At 40.0% G+C, this 9,133-nt stretch overlaps 2 non-coding genes across 2 annotated transcripts; one reads left to right on the top strand and one right to left on the bottom strand.

Annotated features, from left to right (window-relative positions):
- Window positions 1-2,823: 2,823 nt before the first annotated feature.
- Window positions 2,824-2,897, top strand: trnaa-agc (transfer RNA alanine (anticodon AGC)). Its single transcript has one exon. It is a non-coding gene; the product is annotated as a tRNA-Ala (tRNA).
- A 4,479-nt stretch (window positions 2,898-7,376) lies between these two features.
- trnan-guu (transfer RNA asparagine (anticodon GUU)) lies at window positions 7,377-7,450 on the bottom strand. The gene has a single exon. It is a non-coding gene; the product is annotated as a tRNA-Asn (tRNA).
- Between the last annotated feature and the right edge of the window lie 1,683 nt (window positions 7,451-9,133).

Below are 9,133 nucleotides of genomic sequence, written 5' to 3'. Positions count from 1 at the left end.
GGCATGTGCTGCAGAAGGTAGTGTGGCTGAGCGGTCTAAGGTGTTGGGTTTTAGGCTACAGTCTTTTTGGAGTCATGGGTTCAAATTCCGCTGCTGCCAGTTTCTTCTATGTTAAGACCTTGCTTCCGATGAGAATATGATCAGTTAAGAATTTATTCGACAGTCTGTCGAGAGATTGGGATATCTTTCAAGATAGTCTTTGTCAGCTCAACATCAAGGCAAAAAAAAGCTTTAATTTGTCTTCTCAACAGAAATGCTCATTGACCCTTTCAGCTTCATGCAGGGAACAACAGCTGCCGAGATAACTTTTCAGTCAGTGCGAATCGTAGTGTGCTGTCAATTCCATTTAATATTGCTTTTGGCTTGCATTCAGCTTTTTTCAGTGAAACTCGAATGCTCTGCTTTTTCACACCGAATTGTCAGCAGGAGTACAGTTTATGAAATCTTTGCACACAGCGCTCCATCAGGAATACTTTATCAAGATTAGAAGAAATTGTGGGATTCTCTGCATGCGTTCACAACGCATACCTCAAACAACAGCACCATTCAATGGGAAATTGATTCTGCTTCTTGCTGTTGTTCCTGTGGTTGCGGTAGTTATAAAGTTGAACGCTCTTCCACCTTCTGCCATAGTATTCACAGGGTCGGCTTCATCAATTGGCTCACAAAGGTCAACTGTGATTCGGCTCCGGAAAAAATCAGCAGCAGTGTCGTTATTTTGTCAGTGGGTATGGCTGTCTTTTAAAACACAAGAAAAACACGAGTTTGTGGATTTCTCCAAATAGCAACAGCAAGTTTTAAACCTGCGATAAACATTCTTCCAGTTGAATAGTTTTCCTTCAAGGAAAAGGCAGCACAACAGGGAGAGTCAATATTTAAAGACTTCAGCATCTGTATTGGATTGCTTGTATGCAGACATCGCTCAGAATCCCTAATATTATTCTCCCGAATTCAGTTGTGCAGTGCTTTAGTGGTTTCAGAGTTTCTTTTATCGACACTGCTGTAGTAGAGAAGTGACATAATCACAAACGCAACCATTTGTGCTGGCTGTTTCACTATTAAGCTTTGTTAACTATCACATGATTTTAACTAATTTAACGTCATCTTCAGGAAGGCAAGAGAGCACTGCACACTGAGCTGAAAGCTGTGTGAGCTCCTAACTGGGTGTCCTGTGCTGTTACATGCGCTCTCATATAGCTTGCCACCTTTAAAGGTGCAATATAAAATAAAGTTATTTATTATAATTATTATATAAACTCAACCCCTGCCAATGATTCGGTGTGAAGAAGCAGAACATTCAAGTTTCACAGACAGAAGCAGCACGCAAGCACAACCAACATTAAAATGGAGGGCATTAAAACTGAGTTTCTTGAGAGACTGTGAAAAAGCAATTCATTCCCTTTCATATGAAGTCAGCTGAAAACAATAAAACTACATACAATACAAACAAGAGCACATATAAAATATCAATAACATCGGCAGGGGCACATGCTATAACACAATTACACTTTATGAAAAAAGATTACACAAGGTAAATAAAGATAAGGTCCGCACAGCTTGTTCTTACATTTCGAAAGAGTCCATAAATACCCCTTTACGTCTATTTTGAACTGTTCAAACGTAGGACTCTTCCCAGACCATTTCACTTTATCTCACATTCCTAAACGAGAATGCATCTCCTGTTTTAGAACTATTTTGGGCAGTATGGCTTATGCAACGCACCCACAGTATTCTAACCATGGACTGCAGATCTGTGCTGTAGTTCAGCTGAATTTGAGGGATCCAGCAAACGTACTGGGTTTGACTGGGATTCTGAAATTTCTCTTGCAAAGGTATTCGGGTTTGTTTGAACCTTTGATAAAAAAGTGATCTGATCTGAAACTACCCAGCTTCCAATCTCTGAGGTAGTTGTCACTAAACTCGGTCGTGATGTGGCACACATGTGCCATGTGCCTTTACTTTTGTAAAAAACTGGTATGGGGAAAAGTTTCTTAATATTTATTTTGATTAGCATGCAAGAAAATGTGATCATTACCTATGGAATTTCCCGCCAGCGTGGAGCTTGAATTCACAATCTTGAGATTGAGTGTTCAAGAGTCACAGAAGAGGTCGGCCTGGTCTTCAGTTTGCCAACCATAAGCTCCGGCAGTGCTCCTCTGTAAAGCAGATTGTTCGGATCGGTTATGTGGGACGGCACTTCGATATTAAGATCGTTTGCAGCACACGCATGGTTTCCCCCCTTCACGCAAAAAACATAGACGAAGGAAGCTCTCTTGTCTTGGGCTGCTGACTCCCGGATTTAAAGCGCTCTGGGTGCCAGCTAAGTCTCTAACAAGCACACTATAAAGACAGGAATTACACTTTGCTCACGTCACGCATGGAATGGCGAGGCTACTTGTTCCAATATTATCTAGTGTCACCTCATATGGTGCCGATTCCTGGTTTTCATTTAAGAAAGAGCACTGCAAACACCGTAAACAGTGCAAAACGTGTGATGAAAGAAGTCTTTTCCCCCCTTTTGTCTAAAGCAGAACACAGCGGAGTCATGCCGAGGGTTGTGAGATCAAGATTTCAGTGGAGCACTGTCGTCTACGTCTTTAGCTACATGAGTTGGACATCCTCTTGTACACGGAAAGCAGATTGAGATCCTCTGACATGAAAAGTGCCAGATAAAAGCCATTTCTCATCCTTTCTCTTAGTGGTGGAGCTATCGCATGTAAATGAGGCAACTTGCAAGGCGAGCAGGCTCGGTGCACACCGAACGCAGATGTCTCAGAGCAGTTGAGACGTGTCCAAGTGGCTGTCAAAGGACAGCACTTTGCTGGCGCCGTGGCTTAGTTGGCTAAAGCGCCTATCTAGCAAACAGGAGATCCTGGGTCCGATTCCCAGCGGTGCCTTTCCTCCTGTCTTACTGTACAGAATGTATCCTTACGGGCAAAACCCATGCCTTTTAATCCAGGTGAATGCAAGTGTTCGTTTCCTTTCTGGAACAACCTGTATTGAAAGAAATCTATACAGCTTGCGAAAGATGAAACACAAATCTTGCTTATCAGTGAAGAAGAGGTGCTCCCAGCAGGCCAGCTAATACCAGCAAAGTTTTTTTTTCACCCTGACCCAGAGAATGGAGAAAAGTGAGGCGCCTGTGGCTCTGCAGTGTAATCAGTTTGCGTGTTCGGCGGTTCCCAGTGGGCAAAAGACGTATAATATACGTCTATTAAACGCATACCTTAGACGTCTAAATGTGGTCTACAATTCGTCTAGAATGAAATTCTAATATATGTCTAAAGTTATACGTCAATTATACGTCTATGTTTAGACGTTCATTATACATAGATGGTTGGAGTTCTATTATAAGGATAAATTTAGAGGACTATTATACATATATGGTTGGAGTTCCGGATAACTTTAGAGGTATATTATACGGATAACTTTAGAGGACTATTATACGTATATGGTTAGAGGTCTATTATACGTATAACTTTAGACGTCTATTATATGTATATGGTTAGAGGTCTATTATACGGATAACTTTAGACGTCTATTATACGTATATGGTTAGAGGTCTATTATACGGATAACATTAGAGGTCTATTATACGTATATGGGTAGAGGTCTATTATACATCAAAGATAGATTTTATAGGTGTAGAAACAAGTAAACCAAGCCAATGATTAGGTTTAGAAATGTATTCTGAAAATACACATTCACACCTGAAACATACGTATTTCAAATTATACATTGTATACAATCAATCAACAATCAACATATGGGCAATAATCATAAAAAACACAACTAGTCTTAAACTTCAGCTACAAATTCTGGTAACATGGCAATATACAGTATAGTAATGACAAACACAAAACTAATTACATTAACACACTAACTCAAAACCACATTTTGATTCAAATATACATTTTAGAATGTACAACTTCTATATTTCCAAGAAAAAAAAATATTACAATGGAAGTTAAGACGATTTTTGTCCACTATTTGCAAACCCTGTCTAATTGTCCTAACAGTTAGAACCAAAAACCTATTATTTTCAGAGTCCAGATCTCCTGGCCCCCTGCCTTGCATATGCATTCTTCAAGTAACACATTGCGTGCTCCTTTATTTCTTTTTCTGTTGATGTAGGGTGGGACTTCAGCACCGCAGCTAGAAGAAAATTATATAATATTACTTCCCAAATAAATGATGATTAATATCTTCTTTAGTATAATCTAAAAAATGAACGGTTTACTAAGCTCAAAGCTGAAATAAATGTATAAAATTTGGCTTGCATCATAGCAGTTGAGCAATAAAGTCTGTCCTAATTAAAGAGTACCCAAAGTTTGAAAGGACAACATAGAATAAGAATAAGAGAAACGGCAAAACGATTTTGTGTCATCTTCCCCATTCACACTATTTTATGTGCCATTTTTTTGCTTATTCACGTACTATTTTAATCAAAATAATATTAAGAAAGATCTGTATGTATTCAGATAGTATTATTATTGTTCATACTTACTCGTCAAAAGAGGATTGCTGAGATATTTGCGGATATACTTCTACGTTTGAAAAACGTGTCCAAAATGGTGACCAACGAATACTAGCAATGCATTGTGGTATATAACCGGAAAATATGCTGGGTTCGATATTTTCTCAACGTATGCGTTTATTAATGTTGTCGATATTATGGTTGAAATTTAACATTGATAATACATGGCGGCTATGTGCCCCCTGCTATGAGCTGATGTGCAATTTTAACGCATGCAGTTAGTAAGGATCGGTCACTGTTGTATGGTATTATATATAATGACATTATGGAATAGGATGGGGACAGGCCTGGCAACACGGGGGGAGGGGGGAATGTCGCCCGTTCAGTTTTGGGCAAAAAGATTTACCTAACTTAATTTGCGCCCTAAAAAAATAGTTGTACTTTGTCAATGGTCAGACAACACTAAATGACACGAACAGTCACTCAGTCTGTTTGATGGACAGGAGGGCTATCCGTCCAGGAACTGCACATATCAGTGTCGTTATTGAGTGTCAACATTACGATCCTGTTTGCTCAGGTGGACCGATTCCTTGCAGTAGTTTATCATTATACTTAAAATCGTTATATAACTAGGACTAGTTATAGCAGTCTGTGCTTTCTGTTGGTTTTACAACATTTTTTTCTTAACGATTCAGAACGTCCATGTAGCTGCAAAAATGAACGCTGGTACTTTTCGCTCCAGGCAATACAAACCGTGAGAGTGACGAAAAATGTGAAACTGAACTTCATCGCAAATACCAGATTGCTAGTCGTTATCTTCTATCATGAAGCACTAATCAATGGCATAGCTGTGAGATTTCATTTGGGTTGCTGCACCGTACAGCTCAGTTTCAACCGAAATATCACTCCCCCCTCAGAATTTCAGACGCCCCCCTACAGATTTTTCCCCCACTGATGGGGGACGGGGTGTCCAGGAAATGGTGTATACGGCTCTCTGCACAGTGCACGAAGTAAATTATTTTGGCAGTAATTAATTTATTATATTTACTATATTTATTATACACGTGTAAATTAATTACTGCCAAAATAATTTACTTCGTGCACTGTGCAGAGTGCCGTATACTCCTAGTTGCGGCACACACGATACATACAGTAAAAAGCCTCAGGCACTGTGTTAGATTTGTATTCGACGTTATATATGCGTTTATTCATGTCGTCGATTTTACGGTTGCAATTCGACGTTGATTATACGTCGAGGCGACGTATATATACGTATAGACGTAATTTCGCCGTAAATATACGTATATTCGACGAATCAATGCCCACTGGGAATGTATCTTTGGTTGTTCTGAGATCCTTGATAGTTTCCTCAAATCCTTCAAATGAACATCCATATCAAAGCAATTATGTTTATATTTATTACAATTAAGGTACATATACAAAATATCAACGCACATTTGTATAATGCTCATTTAATGATTGTCAAGGATTGTCAAGTTCTCCAACAAATCTGTGTTCTAATTTTAAAATATTTTTGCTAAGGATACAACGGGTGTATAAATGAATTCTCCTGACAGCCAGTTGAAGATAAAATTCCACGCGTGAAAATGGTTCTCTTGAACATTGACTTAGGTACTTAATTGTTTACATGTAGTTCCACACGAGTAAAATGCACATTTCCTGCAAAGATCAAGAGGGTTTACAAAGAAATCCCATCAAGTTTAAGAAGAGATTATGATTATAGCAGAACAATCTGAAGCACATCCCTGAGTGGGTTTGAACCACCAGCCCTTTGTTTAACAACTGCACAGAAACACACTCACGTTGCTTTTTGCCATTCGCACGTTTGTAGTTAAAATAAAATACTGACATTTTCCTGCCAGCCAGCAGTATTTCTCCTGCACTGACCATGAATAACCAATAACTTTATTTCATCTTTTGCAGGCTGTAATCTACAGAAAAGGAAGTGAATACTTGTATTAAGTTAAATCAAGCCGACGGAAATGTACTGCCGTTGTTTTTCTCCACTTTTCGTTTAAAGGAGAAAAATCACTGTCATTTTCCTGCGGTATTTCTTCTGTCCTGATAAGCAAGACTTGTATTTTATCTTTCATAAGTTGTTTGAATTTCTTGAAGTTCAGAAACAACTTGTTCCAGAAGGGAAATGAACACTTGCTTCAAAGTAAATCAAGACATATGTCTCTCTCGCTGCGTGTGCTCTTATCTGTCCATCTCTCTCTCCTCTTCTCTCTGGCAGTCTGTGCAGAGTTTCTGAAGGGGATGTAAGACCACTTGGCAAAGAAGAAAAATTCTGAGGCAGAATAAAAAAAAACATTATTCTCTTCTCAGTCAGATTCACAGCTTAGACACACTCAGACAGAAGCTCAACTCCGTTCTGCTCCCTATCCTCACAATCCAGAACCAGAAGATATTCAGACAATCAGTGCTGCTACATGAACAATATCAGACAGAACAGCCTGGACTCAAGTCACATCTCCCCCTTTTCTCCTTTCTCCCAGCCCTCTTAGAGACATAAAAGAGCTCGTGGTTCTCCTCTCTGTGAACTGGGCTCAGGGGTCACTGATCTGGCAGCTGTGGGCTCTGTTCCAGGGCAGAAGCAAGAGGCTTCTATTAACCCTTTCCAGGACTTCCAGCCCTTCAGTATTACTTTCTTTACTGTACTGTAAATGATATCTCCCGCCAGCCCTTCAAAGATACGTTTCCATGGGTGAATATGGTTGTCTGGGGAGTTGCGGTGTTGATCACTATTGGACTTCCCCGAGTGTTCAAGTGTTGTTCTTGGACACGGGCAAAAGACTCGCATTTTCGGTAAATATAAAGAGGGTTAAGGTTTCGGCTTTAGCGGAGGCAGTGTTTACATTGACAATAATAAGAAGAACGTCCCTGGGTGGGCTTGAACCACCAACCTTTCAGTTAACAGCTGAACGCGCTCACCGATTGCACCACAGAGACTGACAGGAAGGCTCTACTCCATTCGCACCTTTCCGGTCAAAAAATAAACATAGCTTGCATTTTCTTGCCAGTCTGCAATATTCCTTCTGCTCTGATAGCCAAGAATTAAATTTCATTTTTCACAAGCTGCATTAATTTCTTGAAAAACAAGTTGTTGCAGAAAGGAAATGCATTCATGCATTAAACTAAATCAAGCCCTGTGCGGTTGTCCAAGATGGTAGTTTCTGCACAAAAAGACAGGAAGAAATTCACAGCTGGGATGTGGAGCCAGGATCTCCAGTTAACGAGACAGGTACTTAAACCGACTCAGCCACGGTGCCGGCAGAATTCTCCTCTTTTACAGCAGCTTGGACACACCGCTCTGAGCCATTTGCGTTCAGTAAGCCCTGAGTCTGCCGGCTGAGCAAGCTGCCTCCTTTACATGGAACAGGAGCCCTGACCGTAAGAGAAATGGCTTTTATTGGGCACTTTTCATGTCCAATGCGCTTGACATCTCCCAAGGGCGACAGAGTTCATTTATGACACTTTTCCTTTCTTTCTTCTTTCTGTACTCTTTGAAGAAACTAAATGAGAAATCATCTAAGGGAAAATGTATTTTTTCATGGAGAAAACATGCACCAGGAAATGTTGTTTAGAAGAAGTGAGTTAACATGAAAAGTTACCTAATTTACCGGAGCAAATGCTCACCTAGCAAGATAAGCTTTACTACTAGAGAGAAGTAGAGTGAAAGACATGATCATTTCACGCCGTTGTGGAACAAAACACTTTTTTTTGGGAATTCTAAATCAATTAGAAATTCAGAGCGACACATAAAGGCTTTGTCTGCTTAAAAGTACTGATTTTTTAAAACTGATAAAAATGTAGAAAACACGGTTCTCACTTAGAAATTTAAGATGGGGGTGGGGTATTACTAGTAGCGGCGCTGAACTCACCATGGTACAATTCATTTACGTGACGGGCTAGTGGTTTAATGGATAACGCGGCTGATTTCGGTTTATAAGATTGTCGATTCGACTTCTACAGGGGTTGTGTGATTTAAATCAGGCTCCTCAGAAATAGATGTCCGTTATGTAAATGAACCGCACCTGAAAGCAAACGTTGGGTCTGGGTTCCTTTCTTTCCTGCATGAAATAGCAAATCGTTACAAAAAAAACCACCAACTAATGTCCAATAGTCCAATAGTTAGTAATTTAAGTAAACATGAATATACTGTAAGGTCTTGGTACATGGGAGTGGATTTCAACCACAATTAAAAAAGGGCAAATTATAATTACAGGCTTCAGACACTTTTTCATACAAAAGTGACCAAACACTCCCTAACTTTCAAAAGCAACCACATCAGCTGACCTCGACATGATTTGAACACACAACCTTTTGATCAGGAGTCAGATACGCTACCATTGCACCACGAGGTCACTCATGGTGAGTGTTTTTAATTCACCCAAAGAGAAAAATCAGCGTCCCTGAAAAAGATTGTTTTCATTCTCTCCTGTGAGGAGCGCCGCTCTTCCAACGAGGGTCTCTTCTTCCCAGACCACAGATTATTCTTCCAGCCCGGCTCTCTCACGGAGAGCAGACACACCATCTCCACTAATGTGTTTACTACATCTATAGATCTGACCCCCTACAGCCTCGATATTCCTGGACAGGATATTTACCACCAGCCCCGTGAACGTCTCATCT

Source organism: Lepisosteus platostomus, chromosome 5 (genome assembly GCF_059453375.1).
Source record: "Lepisosteus platostomus isolate fLepPlt1 chromosome 5, fLepPlt1.hap1, whole genome shotgun sequence".
In the NCBI taxonomy this organism is placed as follows: Eukaryota; Metazoa; Chordata; class Actinopteri; order Semionotiformes; family Lepisosteidae; genus Lepisosteus; species Lepisosteus platostomus.
This window is presented reverse-complemented; position numbering and strand designations above follow the sequence as displayed.